The 22,007-nt window shown below is 41.2% G+C and overlaps 1 long non-coding RNA gene across 1 annotated transcript; it reads right to left on the bottom strand.

Moving 5' to 3' along the window:
- Positions 1-19,093: 19,093 nt before the first annotated feature.
- LOC125896843 (uncharacterized) lies at positions 19,094-21,279 on the bottom strand. Its single transcript, XR_007450348.1, has 4 exons — positions 21,158-21,279; positions 20,927-21,073; positions 19,811-19,921; positions 19,094-19,697 (listed from the first exon to the last, which is right to left on the bottom strand). It is a non-coding gene; the product is annotated as an uncharacterized LOC125896843 (long non-coding RNA).
- Positions 21,280-22,007: the final 728 nt, after the last annotated feature.

Below are 22,007 nucleotides of genomic sequence, written 5' to 3'. Positions count from 1 at the left end.
ACCAAGTAGTTTTGTTGCCTGAACTTAAAGCGGTTTTGGTGATGAAAATCGAAAGGATGCTGTGGCATGTAACGAGTGGAAACTGATACAGAAACTGACATGCCCGATCTGATGCTTGAGGGGTACCTAGAGCATCATAGTTTGAGGTGTAGGGACACTGACCAAACTGCCGTATTTGGCAAGTTGGGAGTGAGAACGTATTGGCATGTAAGACTGTGTTGTTTCTGAAGAGAAATAGAAAGACCTGTGAGAGGAAGTGGTGACAATGGAAAATGTAATGATTTGTAATATGATGATTTGATTGGATTTCAGACTAAGATTTGAGATTTAATACACAGATAGTATCACTGATTGCCTATGATCTCGGTTTTATAGTCTCAATTGACCTCACATGCCCACATTATGAAGAAACAATGAAAACGATAAACGAAGCTGACACTGTCCAAGCTGAAACTCTGTTAACAACACCAAGAAAAACCTTCCATGACAACCTCTATAAGCACAGCTGTGGACAGAGACCACAACCCAGTAATATATTAATGTGTTTAAATATTTCATTGTGCATGAAGAATCACGAGTGTTTGCTCATATAAGAAAAAGCCAGCATAATTAAATGAGCAGTCACTTCTATAATTAAACAGAGGAAAGTGAGCAATAAATCTCTCAGGATCAAAGTAATGCCTTGTTTAATGGAGATCATCAGTTCGAGGAAAGTCAGAGGCACAATTTTACTGTAACATGAACAAAAGCTGGAATGGGATCCGTCTACAGCGAGAAGGCTTAGGCTGTGGCATTTTTCTGTTGGGGTTGTTCCTCCTCTTCCTCAGATCTTCCCTCTTTGAGATAATCTTCCTCCTCATCTACTCTCTGTTCCACTTTGATCTGTTTCCATCTCTCCCTGTGAGATCTTGCCTCCTCTTGCACAAATATCTTCTTCCTCATCTTCCCGAAAGATCTATTTGCTTTTCCTGGAGATCTTCTTTCTCCTTTGACATTATCTTCCTCCTTTTAGAGGACCCTCCTTATTTTTTCCCTCAAAAGGTCCTCTTCTACCTCTCCCAGGTTTTGCCTTGCCAAGAACTGGTGAATGTCCAAATGCACAAAATGTTTGTTTTATTGGGACAATCATAACTATAGATGTATAAAAAAAAAAACCTAACAAGCCTTCATTGGGTCTTTCTCCAGAAGTTTACCTCAAATATGATGAACTGGGATACTTTTATAAGCTGAATGTTTCTAGACAACTTAATTTGAATCAGTCACACATTTAGTCAACTCATCATTTTAATCTAAAAGGCTAGTTGAGATGAGTTTTCTGATATCTTATAGACTAAATTATTTCTCACTCAACTGAAAAAATGCTGTCAGCTCTGAAGTAAGGCCTCTGCACTTCTAGGCAGACCGGCTAAGAAGCCTTATCTCCTTGGTGAGCAACTGACTCCAGGTCACCTGGGATCGTAACCAGCTGTTGGACTATCATCACAGCATAGCTGAAATTATGCTGTACAAATAATGTAACCTGCGCCTCACAGTGGCCAACATCAAGATATTCTGCCAGTAGTTGCAAAAGCTCAGAAGCACTAATTATGGCAGCACAGGAACAGGCACTTAGTGCAAGATCAATAGAAGCAGGGGTCTACCACATCAGACAGGACCCCAGGTGCAGGCTGTGCAAAGATGCTCCTGAAACAGCACATACTAGCAGGGTGTGAGATGCAGGCAGGAACAGCGTACATGGAATGCCATAACCAAGTGGCTGGCATAGTGTACAGGAACATCTGCACTGAGTATGGGCTGGAAGTCCCAAGGTCACAATGGAAGACACCTCCTAAGGTGGTTGAGAATGACTGAGCTAAGATCCTGTGGGACTTCTGGATCCAGACTGACAGACTTGTGACGGATAACCAATCGGACATCGTGTTGATCGACAAAAACAGAAGAAGGCAGGGGTGATAGATGTTCAATCCAGAGCGACAGCAACATCAGGAAGAAGGAACACGAGAAGCTTGAAAAATACCAAGGGCTGAAAGAGGAGCTAGAAAAGATGTGGGGGGTAAAGGCAACAGTGGTGCCGGTAGTAATTGGAGCATTTGGGGCTGTATCGTAGGCAACTGGACAAGAAACGCAAGCAAGTCCAGTTGCCTATGATATAGCACTTAATAATAATAATAATAATCGGTTATTATTATTATTTTTTATTATCTGATAATGAAAATAATCATTTGTTGCAGCTCTACTTATGACTGTGAACCTGGCATGATAATTCTAATCTGCATAGGTTAAATAGGGGCTATCAGCTTAGGATCTTGGCTATACAGTATAACCAGCTAAAATGGTAAATGGACTACATTCATGCATTGGCTTAACCAAGACACAGGTGATCAAACCTTCAGCTCTGCAATTACCTCTGCCCCAGTCAAGTTAATCTATACATGCCTTTACCTATTAAACATGCAGCCTTTAGAATCACAATCAAAAACAATCCTGAATTAACAAATCTTTGATAATTACTCCACTGTCAGATCATCCAAAGATCAGTTGTGTTGGCAGGATTGAATGAGGAATAAATCTTCATTGTTTTTTTAGGGTAGAGAGTGTGCTCAGGACCAGATTAATTGTTCCAAGTGTTAATTTGCTGCCCGCCCCCTGAACGCCATGTGTCTCCATTGATTAAAAGTAGCCCTTGTTCTGTTGCTGCTCTTTGTTCATTTAACGGGGTAATTGATGGGGCTGGTTGTCTTGTCCCCTGTCCTCCATTCTCTCTCATCCCTCCTTTTCTGTTTTTTTCTCTTTCCTTCTCTCCTAAACACTCCTGTTTGCCAGCGGCCTAGCTCCTAAATCACGCTGTTTGCAAGCTGTCTCCTCAGGCAAGAGCGTGTGTGTTTGTGTGTGTGTGTGTTTGTGTGTATGGCCGCTGCACACACAACTCAGAGTACCCATTTCACACGCTAACATTACTACCTGCCAGTATTTGGTTTGGTTTATTAATCCTGACTGTTATATAGGTCAATATAGCATGTTAGAAATGAGAATGTAATAAGGCGCTGGTGTTTCCCTGCAGAGCTCCAGCAGCCGTACACTGTTTTTGATTCATCTTGGTGTGTCCGATAAGTTGAGTGGTACGTGTCACGGATGGTGTTGAGGGTATGTCAACTCCTACCAATTTGGCACATGTAGCCTTTTCAAATTTTAACACCAGCAGCTTCCAGGCATCACTGACACTGACCATTTAAAGAACGATGAGCTGAAAGGAAGTGAGAGCCAGCGTGAGGGGGAGTTTCTCCTGCACTCTTTCCTTTATGCTCACAGCATTTAAAACAGGTATCGCTGGGACTGGGCTGAACTAACTGCATGAATTTTTCATGTCAAGCTCAACTTTGCTAAACTTTGACCCGCAAATTCACCTACAGCAATCTGTGCTCAAAGGGACGGAGATACAGAGAGTCTAAAGTGGAAAAAGCTATCATAGTTTTTTAGCTATGTTGCACCATCCACAGAGTATTAACTGCTCCACGAAAGAGAAACGGCCTACAGACAGAAGTCGATGGTACAAATATGTCTTACGAAAGTGAGTGTGCTAACTGACCAAAAGCAAGCTCACCATGTTTGAAAGCTGTACATTCCCACTGCAAACATTTCATTTAACAAATAGTATACAATGATGAAGAAAATGCCAAAGAGTAAATAGAACACTTGAGAGAAAACAGACAAAATCTAGCTATTGGGACTGACTGACGTTAGTCTAGTCTGCCAGCAGCTCAGGTTAGTGCATATTTCTCCAGCTATAGCAGTTCACCAACTAGCCCAAGATAGCTCTAACTAGAGTTGGCTTCTAGGACCAAATAGAAGCCAATAAATATAAATGTATTGCGTGACCAGGTCTTTATGTTGTCACTTGATGAATGCCAATGGTTTTGTAGGAGCTTGTGGGCTGCGTTCAAGCCATAGACTGTATAAAATTTATGGATGTAGCCACCCTGTCATCAGCCATTTTAAAGCCTCAACTCTTGTATTTTGGTTGCTGCCATCTTGGATTTTTTGGAACCAGAAGTGACCTAAGGTGACTGTATTTGGACAAGAGGGTGGATCTAGGGAGAAGCAAGGGGTGGATATGACTGAGAAGCCAAGGATACTATCCACAGACCATCTGCCGAGCCCTTATGCATAACAGAGATCATTGATAAACAAAGATGGCCCACTTTGGATTCAGTTCCTTTATGTTTCTCACATGGATTTGGCCACTGCCCCACCCCTTTAGGAGGCTAGCAGTGATCCTCAGTCTATACATTCCAATGGGAACAGTAAATGCGACCATTTCCTTAGCCCCCTAGTCGCTGAGGTAAATATTGGGCCCATATTTCGCAAGCCCAAACCCCTCTAAACATTCTGACACTGAAATGGCTTTTTTTTTTTTCCCAGACAGACAAATCAAAAAAATTGACTGGTCAAAACATGTCTCTGTTTTAATGACATACTCTCACGAGATCTGGCAACAACTGATGTGATCTTATATTTGCTTAGTATTAAGCTAGCAGATAAAATGAGCCACAAAATAAGAAACACACATTACATTTATGCTGTATGTACTTTATTGTTTTGAATCTGATTTTGTCCATCCACATGACATTTACCACACATCCAAACAAGGTGGGGGTATGCGGGAGAGAGACAGCCATGCCCACATTTGGCGTAGCTTGCAGTGGGTTATCTTCTCTTTCCTCTAAGTCTTAATCAAATTTAAACATGTGAGTTATGTCTGATACTTTCAAACCATCTGATGTTGTTGCTGTATTCTTTTTTTAGTGTATAACCTGTTTCTATCAGTTGTTTTGTATTTGATATCAAAAATAGTTCTTGAAATTATCTAATCTAAGACAGTATAACAGCAAAACAGGATGAAAACAGACAGCTCTTACGGAGGAGACAGGACCTATATTCAGTCCATTACAGTTAGCTTAGCAGGCCTATTTATCAGGCGGCTCGACAACATAGAAAACCCCGAGCATTTCCCTCAACCTCAGACAGCTCAGCGGCAGTGTGATTAATGAAGCACACTATAAAGCCCGTACATCAAACAGACATGGAAAATGTCTGACTAGTTCTGCAACATGCTGAGCTCTGACATATTATGTCAGTCAGCAGTGTGTCTGTTTGTACTGTATTTTCATGAACTGCACTGTTGACTGGGGAAAGGCAGCTAAAACACACTTATTAAAGGGCAGCATGAGATCGTAGTTAGGGTTAAAGCCCCTACAAGGAACTTTCATTTTGAGTTGATTTTGGCGACCCTGTGGACAAAAGCGGTAGTGTTTTGCCGGAACGAAGCCTACATTTCCCATGAGCTCTAGCGCGTATTGTCGTAAAGACGCTTACCTGGCTCGCGCATGTGTTTGTTCTGAGGATGAATGAAACAACAAGACGGGAAAACTTTGCCCCTGCTCCTATCGGGGATCCCAGCTCACCTCTGCCGCGCCCCAGCTCCACCTCTCTGGCGTAAGCGCCACTGCCGCGGGGGTAAACGCAGCGGTCGGCTGGTGAGGCTGAAGGCCTGTTTGGCGAGCACTTCCACGGCTTCTTGGACTGAATATGGAGCGATGCCTCGCCTCTTTATTTCTCGGCACTCGCTGGACCCTGTCGACGCCTGGCTGGTACCTGTCGTCGACCCGGATGAGATGTTCCAGCCCCGCGGCCCCTGCTCTTCTCGTCCTCGCTGGCGTGGGGTGAATCTGTGCAACCTGCGGCCTCTGTGTGTGGCTCCCCGGACAGCTAACGCCGTGGACCTGCCGGCTCCTGCCAGGATTGGGCTGGTAAATGCTAGATCGCTAGCGAACAAAACATTTATCCTGAAGGATTTCCTGACTTCCCGAGGATTGGATTTTCTCTGTGTGACTGAGACGTGGCTGACTGTTGGTGAGTCCAGTGCTTTCACAGAACTTTTACCCGATGATTGTTGCTATTTTAACTCCCCGCGGACGTCGGTCGAGGAGGAGGAATAGCGACTATTTATAAGAGTCACTATAAATGTAAGCAGCTAGGTAAGATGAAGTGTGCCGTCTGAGTGCCGTAAATCGTTTCGTTCTGGAAGCAACCTGGGGCGGACCCGGACACAGTTTCCTAAAGGTATGGATATACACTATATAGAAATAGCTTATCTTCACACCGATGGTCTCATTTGCTGTTGTAGGTCACGCACAGACATCAGCAGAAACAAGAGACTTTTGCATATCCAGTTAAAAGTTCCTTGTAGCGGCTTTAAAGGTCAGAATAAGATCGTAGTTAGGGTTAATAAAGTTGCTTTCTCACCTTCCTACATAAAGGACACTCTACTTCTTGCACTGGCATTGAATGTTTGCACTGGGTGGAAATCATGAGATGTGGATTGATCCAATATGACGGTGTTTCCAGGATACTACAAAGGTTTTCAAAGACTAGGAGAGGGAAACGCCAGAGGACCCACGATACGAGGTTATCATGATACTTAGGTCACAATACAATATTATCACGATACTTACATCAAGGTACAATATTATTGTACTTTAATAGTATTATTGTATGTATTATAATAGTATTGTGATACAATATATTGCAATATATTGCGATGTATTACTTTTTTGTCCAACTGCAAATTATTGCCCCAAAGGGAAAACTTGTCAACATCAGTTTTACCTCATAAGATAACGTTTTTTAGTCTGTTCATCAGACTTTAATCATTTTTATTGCAGCAAACTGTGATGCAAAGCAGACAGACTGACCAACACCATCATAAAACCTGTCAGAAATGCTGCAAACACCTGACAAACTGAGCTACTGGCAGAATTAACGCTCTCTGTGAGGCCAGATTAAAAACCTTAGCGAAACACTTCACATGCAGGTATCCTGCTAACTGAGTGGCAACACCCATGTTAGAAGCATTGTCTGTTACATCCACAGTCCCCCATTCTTGTGCTGCATGTTGCAGGAGGTCTACAATGTTTGTACAGCACTAGGTTGAAGCAGCCATCAGTTCTCTGTAGCAAAATGTGCTGTTATAGTCACATATCAATCCACTAAACTTGTCAAGTCAAGGCGTCAAAAGTCAACGCCACGCTTTCTGCTGTACTCACAGATTCCTCAATTTTATGCTTCACTTCTCTGAAGAGCTTGGGTACGGCTATGTCGGTGAAAAATGAAGCTAAAAACAGCTAAGCCACCTGGCTTTCACATACCTGGGTTCCAGTGTATTTAGTATATCACAAAAGCCCTGGTTTTCAATGGACGCAGATCTTTGCACATGAAGGAGGTGATGGACTGTGTTATTTTCTTCATTCTCAGAGTTGGATGTAGTTTTGTCAATTGAAGTGTGTTGAGTGTTTTGTTTTTTTTTTTTTCTCAACGGAGCAGGTTTAGTGTTAGCTTAGCCGTCAGCAGCTAACACTATCTCTGGATGGTGGAGTGAGAGGCGAGCCCTCATGTTCGTAGTATTCCTGGAGTATTTTATTCTCATATGACACTGCTTGCAAATCACGTGTTATATCCAGGTCCTCCTTTGCTGCCATGTGAAATAATCCAAAATAAGTCCAGATGTTTGATTCAAACACTGTCAGCGCATTTTTGATTTTGGTGAACTTCCTGCCAAATGCTGCTAACTGAGACCTCTGCTAACCTCACCAGGAGAAAAGAAACATCAGCACCATTTAGTGGACCAAAAAGCAATTGATTCTATTATTCTCGTACAAAAAGTTGTATGAAAAGTTCATTATGTATATAATAAAATATCGATACTTGGCGTCCATGTATCCATACAATATCGTCATACTACCCTGTATTGATTTTTTCCCCCACCCGTACCAAATAGCGAAATGTACTACACACGACTTGTTGCTCTTTAGAAATGTGGCATTAGTGATGAATTTGTTCTCTGGTCAACATGACATAATAGCTACTTTTGTCAGCATTTGCTCCACTCACGGTGAACTGTCAATAGATGATTGACAGTCCTTTAGGTTATCTTTGTTTCTGATTTACAAAATAGAAATACATCACAGTTGCTCATAAAACAAATATCTGCTAAATCACAAGCTAAAATCCTTTTCTTGAATACATTCTAAGGCAAAAAGGCAAAAATTGTCCATTTAGTCACAGATTAAAGCTTCACTTTACAACAAGTAGTTTGAAAAGTTGCTCAGGAGGTCTGAGATGTGGCAAGCCCAAATGCAGACTGACTAAAACTGCTTTAGCTTTCACATCTTGTTTGAACAGTTGCTACTACAACAAAGATCTCCCATGGCGACGTCAACTGGGCTCAAACCATTCACAACAGATCTTTTTCAGACCCAGTGATCTGTGTAGCTTTGTGAGGCACTTTTTTTTAAAAAAAAAAGTTACATCACCATCCTGATGCAACCTCAAGATAGATGTTACCGTCTCCTCTGATATCAACAAACAGGATTTCTGAAGGGATCCAGATTTGAAGAAAACAAACAAAAAAAGCTACACTTTCATTTATATTTCAATGAAATCAATAATACATCAAATGCGGTTGCACATTAATCTGAGCTGTATCTCTGATCTCACAGGTTACCTTTGAAACAAAAGGTCAAACAAAGCATGTGCGGCGCATTTCCAATTCACATTAGGATGCTTAAATAAACTTTATTGGATGACGAAACCACCTTTCACCAGGTCAGACTTTAGAGCTGATGCCTAATACTGAAGGCTGTTGGTATATAGTAGACGGAGAATAAAGCAAACCTTATTACTATCAAATGACAAGAGGATACAAAAGTAAAGTAGCAATCTGTGTTTCTGTGATGGCAGGAGAAATCGGGTACTATTAAATATTTCAGAGGCATGTTTGAACAACAGGCCTGAGTGGAATCGAGCTAAATAAAGTTGGGATGTTACGAGAATATGAAAAATGCAGAGTAGATTGCGCTGAGTAGAGTAAATATGGGGATGATGAGGAGAAGTAGAATGAGGAGAAAGGAAGCTTACAGAAGGAGGAGAATATCAGAGATTAGGGTGGATGGAGTGGAGTGAAGTGGAGGCAAGGGTGGACCGAGAAGTCACGTACAGCACATTAGTCACACTTCCAGTGAGCCATAGCGACACACACTTAGTGCTGTGACATACACTATGTTAGTGCAACAGACAGTCACCTAAGGGTGAAACCTCAACTGCACAAAAAAGGTTTAACACTGTGGAAGCAGTGTGAGAGTATTTCTTTTCACTCCTGATCTGAATTTGAGGAATTTAAGAATCTGCCATTATTGATTTTAATGGGCATGTTAGGAAACCAATTATCTAAATTCAGAATTTGTATGAAAACTATTTGATGCATGGGCATCAGCTCAGGCAGGCTGATTTATAGGATGTGTTTTTATGTATTTAGCAGCCTTCTGATGAAAAACAAAGTAAAAAAAAAAATCAGAATCTTATTTCTTGTGATGTTTGTTTTTCAAAAATGAGAAGCACACAGGGCCAGATATTAAATATATGATGTGTTTTTTTAAATTGCACTTCTCGAATTTCCTCTCAGTAGAAGGACTGTCAAGTTCATGTGAATGAGAACTGACAAGTCATTAATTTGAAAGTATTCAAACTCAACCTAATCATAAACTATGTTGTAGAATTGGCAAAAAAAATTCACAACATTGCCCCGACCTGGTGCATCATGAGTTTTCAATTTGAAGAGAAAATTACAAATGAAATATCAATTTTCCCCAACATTTGAACGGTTGATCAAATTTTGAATAAAAAGCACCCTTGTTGCCGGACATCTTTCAAGTTTTTGTATCAGCATCTAAACCAGGATGCTGTCTTGACATGCTGGATTTACATTTTTCTTTTGAGTGACTGTGCTAAAATCTGTTGCCAGGCCAAGGGAAGTTCCACCTGATAGACAGGTTAGACCAATGGTCATTCATTCATATCCTCTTGTGGGTTGCAGGGGCCTATCCCAGCTGACATTGGGTGAGAGGTGGGGTACACCCTGGACAGGTCGCCAGACTATCACAGGGCTGACACATAGAGACAGACAACCATTCACACTCACATTCACACCTACGGCCAATTTGAGTCACCAATTAACCTGCATGTCTTTGGACTTGCTTCCTCTTTGGGAGGAAGCCGGAGTAGCCTGAGAAAACCCACGCTGACACGGGGACATGCAAACTGCAAACTCCATACAGACCAGCTCTGGGTTTTGAGCCCCCCACCCTGAGTTCCCTGGGTTCGAACCAGGAACCCCCTTGCTGGGAGGCGACAATGCTAAACACTGTACCACTGTGCCACCCAAACCAGTGGTCTTGATTCCAAAAACTGTGAAAAAAACGTAGATTTCCAAGTTCAGTTGAGTTGTAAGCAAAGTATTTGCAGCAAAAATACTGTTACTTTGAGATCAGCGAATACAGTTACAACAGCAACTGGCTGGCTGAGCATCACTAAATATGACAAATGTCATGTTATCACCGGATATAATTCCCAAGCTTAGGCTAAAAACAGCTGGTATTATTGATTCTCACATCTTCTCTTTGGTGCCTTCCCTTTGACGTTTGCGGTGAAGGTGCTGACGAGGACCAGCAGGGTTTTAGTGACAGCTAAAATTTTAAGCACCATGTTTATAAAGTGGAAATGTTGCGCGCAGGGGATTAAGCAGCTGCATCCGGAGGTCTGTCGCACCCACTAAACAGCCAGGTGGCTTAACCGTATTTTGCTCCAGGCAAACAACAGTAAGAGCTACAAGCCAACTGTTTGCATACTAAAGTATTTAAGGACAGGGTTGAGTAAAACATTAAAATTACATCAACTTGCCTTGGGCAGTATAATGCTGTGAGCACACTTTGGTATGCCTTTGAGTTGTATATAAATATATATTTGACGGTGTGTGTGCGCCACAGGCTTCCCTGGCAGACTCTCTGGTCTTTGATATGGCTGCCATTCACCTGGGAAGAACTTTAATATTCCAACAGTAACACCAAAACACACACATACACCCTTAGACACACATATGATCACGTGCACAGGCAGGTGGCGGTGGGTGGCCTGCTTGTATGGTGCCTCTAGCTGCAACGGTGACGATGTCCCACAGGGCTAGATAGGGAGAAAATCATATTCTCTGGAAACACGATGACAAACAGAAATCAAGGTCTCAGCAGCAAATTAAGCAGTTCAGTCATTTTCATTTCACTGTGCTGTTATTTAAGTTAAAACATTTACAGCAGCTGGAAGGCACTATTGACACCGATTACGCCTGTCACTATGACCACATTTGTTAGACGAAATAATGAATGTTATGTAATGTGATTTTGAGCCTTTTATTTGCCACTGATATAATAATAATATAACCTCATAATAATGCATAAAATGATGAACTTATAATTCTTAGTAATATTCAGACATTGGAACTGGAATATGAACAACATACAACATTTCTAAATACAACAAAGTACATATCAAATATAGTACCTTTATAGGTGTAGCCCAAAATTACTTGGCCAACAAAAACAAAACTATGTGATACTTCTTGCCAAGAACAGAAAAACTGAGCTTTGCTAAGCTTTTCTGTTCTTTAAGGCGTTCAAAGACTGCGGAGATGAAATTCCACCTTCTGTGGTGACTTCCGTATGTGGGCAGGTATATTCTACGGCACTGGGCTGACCCAAAGCCGATGTCACAGAGATGTTTGATGAGCTGGAACAAAAGAGTATTAAATTTAAGGCGTTCTTTAAAGATGACACAATTTAGCTTACCGGTAGCTTGCAGTGGCACTTCTGTAGTGTAAGAGACAAAGTCTTTCCATCCTATAGCACATTTTTTTATTAATCTGTACTGGATATAGGGATGCCACAATATCAGATTTTCACTACACAATTGTCATAGCCAGAAGAGTTCACATTAATGACATAATCACAATATGTGAAAAAACGTTGGTTATTGTGTATTTTGTCTCTTTTGTTTTTGTCAATTAATACAACTCAAAATACAAATGTGAGGAGGTGGAGAGAGTCTGTAGACCTTTTTAAACAGGAATTGTGCAAATTTGCAGGAAAGCCCAATCAGTCTTTTTTCAGCATAGGCAGTATAAAAACAAAATCGCGGAGTGCAGCAAAATGCTACTTACCTACTTTTGTTTATAGCTACAGAATGTGCCTTTTTCGGGGCAATGGGGGGCGTGAGCAAGTAACACAACGTGTAGCTCAGCGTGTGACGTAAACAGTGACATGGGAGGGAAGCCGCGGCTGGTCAGTCCTTCGGCAATTCTCTCGCAAGTCGGCCCGTCCTTCACCGTTCCCGTCATCTGACGGTTAATGGCCTCTTCGTTTGCGAGGACAAGGAGGGGGCGCAATCCCTTGTCTCCTCAGTTGCTCATCTTTACAGTGTCTGTCAGGTTTGTGTTTCCCTCTTGCTACTAGCTGCTCGCTAATTCCTGCTATCAGCTGTTTCCTGTTTATCCACCGCCAGTGGCTCGCACATGCGGCGTCATCAACAGCTCCTCCCACAAGTCTTCAACAGCCCCTCCCGTGGCGGAAGGCCGCCTCGTCTCTTTAAATTAAAAGGGTTCCGCCAATATGACTACCCTACGAGGCAAATATATTGCTCAAATATATTGAGAAGCAAACCACATGGCCTCAAAAGATCTCAAAAGATAATGTGTGGACAAGGACAAAAAGATATCGCTCTTGGAACACCATGTGGCAGACCTGGAGCAATATTCTTGCATGAATGACGTTGTGGTCAGTGGGTTGGTGACAATGTCCTGCTCATATGCCCGAGCGGTGCATCTGGCGAGTGGTGGGGAACCAACAGAACCAGACCTGGAGTCTATCGAGCAGCAGGTGACCGCATTTTTCAGCAGCAAAGGTACCTCCATCAAAGACATTGAAGCCTGTCATCCCCTCCCTCAGAAAAACAAGGAGGATAAACCAGCCATAATAATCCGATTCACAAAGAGGAAGCACAAAATTGAGCTCCTTAAATAAGGACTCAAGCTGAAAGGATCAGATGTTTATGTGAATGAACATTTGACAAAGAAGAACAGAGACATCGCAAGACAAGCACGCTTTCTAAAAAAGCAGAAAAAAATCCAAGCTACATGGACATCCAACTGTAAAGTTTGCATCAAGCTGAATGGATCACCAGAACAGGCCAGAGTGCTGATCATCAGAGACATTGAAGAGCTGAAGCAATACCAGCGGCATAATGGCAACCTCAAGGTAACAAGTTGACATTACATGCATGAATGACAATGCATTCCTACGTCGTGCAAGGTCAGAGCTAGAACAAGACACTGAGCCTGATAACAACTTTTGATCATCTAAATAATACATGTCGCTACTACACCGAAGAACAGTTTAAATTGAATGTAAGGTTAAACAATGGTCTTTCCATTATTCATATCAATAACAGGAGCCTTTACACTGACTTCCAAAGCATTAAAGAATATTTAGATCAATTCTCTAATCCATTCAGTATCATTGCAATTTCACAAACTTGGTTCAATAATTTAAAAGGGATTGATCATGAGTTAATTGGTTATCAATTACACTATATAAATAGGAGGGGGAGGAGGAGAGGAGGGGGTGTGGCTCGTTGGGCTCTAGTTTCGCAGACCGGGTGTGGCAGAGGCGCAGCGCACCTGCGCTTCGCCAACTGGGTGTGGCCAGGCGGATTTTGCAAGTTTGGCACACCGTGTGCGCTGGCACAGCTACTCCTCTTTCCCACCTCCGTCCCTCCTACCGGCGCAAGTCAGAAAGAGGGAGGAGAGAAGGCGTGCAGTGGGTTTTACACACATCACACCAATCAAATGAGCTCCTCTCCTCGCCCTTAAATGCGCCGCGCGAAGGCGTAATGAGAGTTTACTCAGTTCGCCATGGCAGAGCTTTTAGCGCACCTTCGGCGAAGCCTTTTGGCACGAAACTGTCACTGCGCCAAGCTGAATCTGTCAACACCTCCCCCTGCTGCGATGCCACACCCATCTCAGCGCACCTCGGTCTGCCAAACTACCAAACTCAGCGCACCTCGGGTTGCACTGCTCGAAACTAGCTCTGCGCGGGGTTCGCCACCCTGCGCTGCGCTGGGAAACTAGAGCCCTATATGTTAGAAATAGCCTACAACATAAGGTGATAACGAGCATGTCAATCGCTATTGAAGACCTATTTGAGTGTATAACTGTAGAGATTGACATGGAAAAACAAAAAAATGTGCTAGTCAGCTGTGTGTATAGGACTCCAGGATCAAGCATTGAGTCATTTACAAATAGTATAGAGGAACTATTTGCCAGTAAAACCCACAAGATCACATACATATGTGGTGACTTCAGTATAGATTTGCTTAACCCCAACCACCACAGTTCAACTGATGAATTCATTAACACAATGTATAGCTTGAGTTTGTTCCCAATAATTACAAAACCAAGCAGGATAACAACGCACAGTGCCACCTTAATAGACAATATATTCACTAATTGCATGGAAAGCAGTTTAGTGAGAGGGCTGCTCATGAGTGATATCAGTGACCACCTGCCTGTATTTGTGATTCATGACTGTGAGTGTGGGAAAGAGAATGACGATAATATAACTGGACATATAATATAAATGATGTGGTTCATGGGTTCAATGACTTTTTTGCTAATATAGGGCCAAATTTGGCTGCAGGAATCAATGATATAGATCCAACAGACAATGGTGAGGCTGAAAACTATGTTCCCAGAAACCTCAATTCAATGTACATGCAAGCGGTGGATGAAAAAGAAATTATAGACATTGTCAATAAGTGTAACAATAAAATATCAACTGACTGGAATGGAATTGACATGACATTGATCAAAAGTGTAATCAACAGTATTGTAAAACCATTAAAATACATCTGCAACTTATCATTCATAACTGGTTTGTTTCCTCAAAAAATGAAAATTGCCAAAGTCATCCCATTATTTAAATAAGGAAACACCATTTACCAATTTCAGGCCAGTATCATTACTTTGTCAATTCTCTAAGATACTAGAAAAACTGTCTATAGCACGACTGAATAAATTTATAGATAAACATAATCTGTTAATAGACAGTCAATATGGCTTTAAGGCAAATAGATCAACGGCAATGGCATTGATGGAGTTAACTGAGGAAATCACTAACTGTATAGATAAAAAAAACATGTGGTAGGAATTTTCATAGATTTAAAGAAAGCATTTGACACTATTGATCATAATATATTAATAAAAAAACTAGAAAGATATGGTATTAGGGGAATGGGGTTGAACTGGTTAAAGACTTACATAGGGAACAGGCAACAGTTTGTTCAAATTGGTGAGATCAAACTTTTCAAACATTACCTGTGGTGTCCCTCAGGGGTCAGTGTGCAACAGCTCTTGGAGATCACCACATCAGAAATAAGAAAATTAAAAAGCTGGTTTGATATAAATAAATTGTCTTTAAATCTGACCAAAACTGGGGCATTGGTAGCGTAGTGGATAGTGCTGGCGCCCCATGCACAGAGGCATCACCTCGCTGCAGTGGCTGCGGGTTCGAATCTGGCTTGCGGCCCTTTGCTGCGTGTCAGTCCCCACTCTCCCTCTGTCTCCCCATTTCACTCTCTGTCCTGTCAATAAAGGCAAAAAGCCCATAAAAATATTCTTTAAAAAAGATTGTTTGGCATTGTCAGAGAAGATTTGGCAAATTTTTCATGGGTGCAACCCAAATACTCAGCTCTGCTGCTCATCCCACAAATGCATGTTCCTTACAAATGTGGCACAGTTTAACAGGGAAATAAACAGGCTTTCCGATGGTATAAGATTTATTGCCAAGAAGCAACAAAGAAATAATCTACCAAACACAAATATCCTTATTTTTTGTGCTTAGTTTACAATCTTCCCATGAAGGACTAACTAAAAGTGCATTTCAGATACTTTGTCCTGTGTGTTCTTACCGTGTTGTTTAATGCAGGCTATATAAACGAGAACAACCTCATGAAAACTATTACTAGTTACCAAGGCTGATACTGAAACCCTCTTAAACTTCCTTCAAAAGACGTATACGCTCCCAGTAACAAAAGTGAAACAAAATGGTTGCCTCATAGAGACTGGTTGTGGATGCTCACACCACCATCCATTGTTCAACCTGAATCCCAGTCATGAAAATAATTGTTACAATTATGCAAGACAGGCGTATTATTTCTTTTTGCCAAGTGGTATGTCTTTTTAAGTCCTGCTACAAGGAATTGTGGGACAGCATTTTCCAGTGTCCTTTCATAAAGGATGGTAGAGTGAACCCTTTGCTAAAGAAGATAGGAAAGGAAGCACTGAAGCACCTTTCCCTTAGCATTCAGAGAATTTGACCAGTTCTTGTCATGGCTGCCACCTTGATATTCCTGAGTCACCCTCCTAAGCAAAAATAATTATTCAACCGCACCGTCTGTTAAGTGCGTGTTTGCCGTGTGCCTACATTTGCTGCAGGATTACCATGTGTATGGCAACTACTGAGTTCTTCAAGACATCTCGGAAACATCACATCCTTCCAGGATCACTTTGCTGTTATTATTCATTTACATACTGCACAGAGCATGTATATTTACAGGGTGGGGGGTGATGTTGGTTTTGCATTTAAACTTCATTTACTTAATTTACAGGAAGTATATCAGCTCTCAAATAACAGATTTTTTTGCATCTCTTGCATGCATGTAATAGGCATTAAATAATCATGTTACGGAATTTAATTTGACCATCCTTACAAATGTGTGTATTAATATCACATTCGCTCTTTACATTGTCTTTATGTTAAATCTCTTGTAGCTGCTGCATTCAAAGAGTCCTCAGACACAACATTCCATTTTTTTCAATTTAGGTTATGTTTTCGCCAGCGTTGGGCTGTTTGTTTGTTTGTCTGCAAAATAACTCAAAAAGTTATGAACGGATTTTGATGAAATTTTCAAGAAAGGTGGATAATGGGACAAGGAACAGATGATTTTGGTGGTGATCGGTTGAAGCAAAGTGGATAAAATAATAAATAAAGTCTATTGTCTGACAGCCTCAGCAGCAATTCCAATTTCTAATGAGATGGTGAAAATAGCACCATCTGGTGGCCAGAAAACATGTCTTGTCCCAGATAGCACACATACATCTGGCCGACGTCAGCCTAAGAATGACACAACAGCCCTTAATTTATAACGTCTGACAAGCGTCGGCCGCATGGGTGGATATCTTTAAATTTAATACTCTTTTGTTCCAGCTCATCAAACATCTCTGTGACATCGGCTTTGGGTCAGCCCAGTGCCGTAGAATATACCTGCCCACATACGGAAGTCGCCACAGAAGGTGGAATTTCATCTCCGCAGTCTTTGTTTGGAACTGAGCTTGCAGGACACAGCATCTCATCGCAGTTGGTTTCAGGCAAGCTAATTGGAATAAACTGGCAGAAAATAACTATGCTGTTTATTCTGTGACCGTTAAAAGAGGTTCCTGGTGAGTGGTGTGGCACGACTGGGTGTATAGCTTAGCACAGGTCCCCACCAGCTAACGTTATCTTTCGTTAGCTGTTAGCTAGTTTAGCTCATGTTAGCTAACATGCTACAACTGTGGTGTTTTCATTTTATTTTCCCTAGTTGACGTTATCTGCTTATCTAGTTATCGTGAGCACTCGTTTTGGGTCAAAGTGGAAGTGCTCGGAGCTCCCACCTATGGTCCCGCCCTGCCTGACCTAATAACCTAATTGTGATGCAGGCTGCATAATCTGATGCAGAGGGGGAGGGAATATCACCTACTTGGCAGAGGTCTGCACTCTCTGAGTGCAACTAGAGGGGGTGCACTGTTAATAGTTGTTTCCCACAAAACTTCCCTCCAGTCACTTCACATCTCCTGCCAGTCATATATGACTGACAGACACCCTGTTAGAGATGGACACAGTCTAAACATCTGGGGGGGTAGACTCACATGGACATACATCCACAGCTTATCTTACTATATAATGATGAAAATTCTGTCTGTCTGTGTGTCTGTTCCACGTTTTTCTCCTCACTGACTTGGTCAATAATTTGGTTAGATAGGTAGAACAGGACGCCTCAAGGTGACTGGAGAAATTTAACTCTAATTGGCAACTGGGTGGCGCTATAACAACAGAAAAATGCTTGAAAATGGCTAAAATGCGACCGATTGCTGTGGCTGCCCCTGTGGCCCAACACTTTAACTATCTGCCTTTCAGCGTGCTACCTCAACTACTAGTGTACAGGTTTAGCCCACTAACTATCCCACTATTGGCAATGGTACTACTGTACTTTCAATAAAGCAATCGTACTATCAAATTCACAAAAACTCTGTATCCCAAACACACACCATGTGAAACTGTACGTGGGCAACTGTGCACTCAATGGGTATGGACTAGTAACTATTAATGAGAGGCTGCCATCTTTTACCGACACTATGCTACACTACACATTGCCTAACAGGCCAAATTCCTGCCTACAGCTGATCAGATTCAGTTGCATAAACCATCAGTGGGTCAGTTTATTCACAGTTGTGTTATCTTATCACTTTGACAGCAGTGCAGCTTTAGTCATATAATATACAGTATTTGTGCCATTTAAACCATATAATGTTTGGGACCCATCATTCTGTCTTTTCAGTGGGGTAAAATACAATAACGATCTCTGGTTAAACCCTGAAATTGTTCCTGGGTTAAGATGAATAAAATAGTTTAACTACTCTTTTGAGGACTAGATGTTAAAAATGTAAGTCACTGTATCACTAAACCAAGTGTTACAAGTTTGTGCTTTTGAATCAAAGCAGCTTTGCAGAATAAAACTTAAAGTGGGTCAAAAAGCAATCTGAAAGTCATCTTGTCTCCCTGTGAATTTGTACATGTCTGCAGCCTTCAGGTGTGCACTTCAAAAGCTGCAGGTAGAGCGGAAGTACTGTGGGTTGTGTGTAGGAACACACTTGCAAGATGACAAAGTGCCGCCATTCTCTGTGGTTCATGATAATGTGCACAGAAATTACATTTGTTGCCATCTACTTTTCGACTCAAATGGAGGGCCCTCTCTGTATTTATTACATTTATATGAGATTAAGATTAGATTCAGTACACTCAAAGAAAACACAGAAACGCAATCAGAATACACAGCAAAGTTAAGAAATGTATTATTTATTGAGCATTTTATCAGTATCATCAGAATGATTTTGATAATTGAAATTAAAAATATGTTTCAGGTTAAGCACCGCACACAGAGCAAACATTATGCTTCAACATGTTTTTCACATTTTACTTGTTTTACTTTAAAATTCAAAAAAAAAAAAAAAAAATAGTGCAAGACAGTTGCAATTGTCTCCACAGGCAATATGGCTAGAAACTGTTTGAGGCAATAATAATCACAACTTTACTAAGTTATATTTCATGCTTTGTTTGCTAAACTGTCTCACTGATCAGGTAGAAAGATAAGGCCACGGGTGTGTAAGCACTATGAGGCCATGTGAAGATGAGAAGAAAAGCTGTTTGCCACGTGCTGCAGTGATGCTGCCATCTCCACCACTTAAGAAAACACGACCAAAGAGACCAGTGGTGTCAACAGGAGCAGAAGTCCAGCACTCGTGCTGCTGGCACTGTTGCAGAAGTTCCCCTGACAGCAGCTAATTTCTGCTTCAATGGCCCCTGATATCTGTGCAGACGGTGTATTTGAGCACATCAACTTGGAGGCACAGCCTTTCATGGTCACCTCGTCATTTCCTACATTCACTGAGAGATTGAAAATAATGTTAGTGCGTGATCTGTCAGTTTTAATACAGCATCCCTCTGAGCAGAGGAAATATGTGGAGCAGAGTTAGATGTTTATATCATAGGCTGGTTACCTTTTGATGAGATGCAGTAGTGCTCATCCCCCTCACAGTTCAGAGTTGCGGTGCATGATTGTCCATCACAGGTGAAGCACTTTTTGCCGTTTGGATTGGATTTGGTGGGCTCTGTAATACAGAACATACATTGTTCGTATTAGGTGTAGAGGGGGATTGAGGGGTGACTGTAATGCTCTGTTCTTCTTCAGTGCATCTTTAAAATCCCTTTTAATGGACTTTTGTTGGTTTTTCCCTGCTGATGAGCAGCGTACATATGAACAGATATACAAAATCAACCTAATGGCCAGAATAAATGTTGGCACGGTTCGTTTCTGCAAACCACAGATATGTTACATTTGTACATTTTTTTTAGTGGACACATTGAAACTACGTTTCAACAATGCTGTGGTTAACATGTGATTAGGTTCAGGAACAAAACGTCAGCTCATATACAACAGCACTTTAGAAACAGTGATGTGTTAGCCTGCAGATGAAATGTACAAATGTAATGCATCCATGGTTTGCAAAAATGTACAATGCCAACATTTTCTTCTGGCAACTGAGATGCCAGTTGGCTGCTCATGGACTGATGATGTGATGATTTTGAAATACAGGAAAATGTGACTGTTTTTTACAGTAAGCTATGTAATAGGTAAGGTAATACAACAAAATTGATTTAAACCTGGAAATTCTGTCTGTCTGCCTCTCTCACACACACACTAACTGTATTGTGACAGTTGGGGGTATCTTAAGTAATCTTCCTCATACTGGCTCTGGTCTTGGAATTTGAGTGTCCTTGTGTCTCTTTCTACATCTGCTCCAAACATATTGTCTCAGGTTCTGATAGACAGACTGGCATCATCACTTCTCAATACCCACATTCACATTGTCTATATGGAACAAGACATAAATAAATGACTTGCATCTGTTAAAAATGTATTGGCTTAGTAAAATCAGAGTTATTTTAAATAATAAAACAAGTCATTATTTGATATCTGAAACAAGAACTTTTACGGTCTGTAGTTTTCAGTTTTTACAGCTTTTTGTTCAAGCAACTAAATGTCACTTTTCAATAAAAACAGCTCTCAGTGCATAGAAGCATCTAAATACCAACAGACAATATGAGAAAGTTACCAGGGGCAGGTTGGGTGTTGCAGAGCTCAGAAGTGCAACACTTGCTGGTAATTACGGTTTTGTTGATCCCATAGTTGGCTGAGGCCTCAACACACTCTTCAGCCACAGCACAATCCTTTGAGTGGACATCAATAACTTTTGAGGCACCTGAAAGAAAAGAGGAACCATTGTAAAGTGGGCCAGTGCAAAGCAGTTTTATAATAAAAAACAATGCACCACAAATGTCCATACCTTTGTATGAAATGAGTCTCACTGCACCACACTGATGACCCTGCGAAGGACATTCCTTTGCTGTGTCTGTGCAGGTTCGTGAGGCTTGCGGTACACACTAATAACATTTTAGGGTATAGGCTGAGAAAACACAAAACTCATAAGTTAATAAAAAATGAAAATATAAAATCAACATTTTATTCTACAAGGAGTGGACATAATCTTTTTAACATCCTAACTCTGAAGTTAATTAATCAAAATTATGAGCACAGCTGCAAAAATATGTATGAAGGTGGATGTCAAGTGCTATTCAGACAGATGTTTGTTTTTTAACTACAGCAGAAGTTAGAAAAAGCCAAATCATCTGCGTACAAACTGCAGGTGAGTAACAAAGAGCAACAAGTACTTTACACACAATACTGTTATTTGGCATGTGACCTTAAGTGACACATCTGTAGTATTTGTAAAGGTAAATGTGGTAATAATAAATTAGAATCACTTCCTTAAAGATCAAACAGTTACGAAACAAATAACAGAACAAAAACTTGCCTTTAGGGAGAAGCACAATACCCAAGATCAGCGTGAGGAGATGCATTTTGTGATGGCAGGACACCACTGAGTGTGAGTTTGATTTTCTACAGCTATACGTAGTTCTCCTGAGAAGGGGTTGTCTTCATCCTCGGTACATTTACATGAAACGAAAATGATGCAATCTGATTATGGAGCAATATTTGAATTACCTTCAACAAAAGACTGTTAACTGAGGCGGGGTCTGGTTACCTGCCAGCGTTTGTTTACAGGCAACTGAAGAATGAATGCAGTGAACGTGCAAGTGTTTAACCCTGTAAGACCCAGATATAGAAAAAAAAAG

The sequence above is a fragment of the Epinephelus fuscoguttatus genome, linkage group LG11 (genome assembly GCF_011397635.1).
Source record: "Epinephelus fuscoguttatus linkage group LG11, E.fuscoguttatus.final_Chr_v1".
Taxonomy (NCBI): Eukaryota; Metazoa; Chordata; class Actinopteri; order Perciformes; family Serranidae; genus Epinephelus; species Epinephelus fuscoguttatus.
The sequence above is the reverse complement of the archived record's forward strand: the minus strand, read 5'-3'. Positions and strand labels throughout refer to the sequence as shown.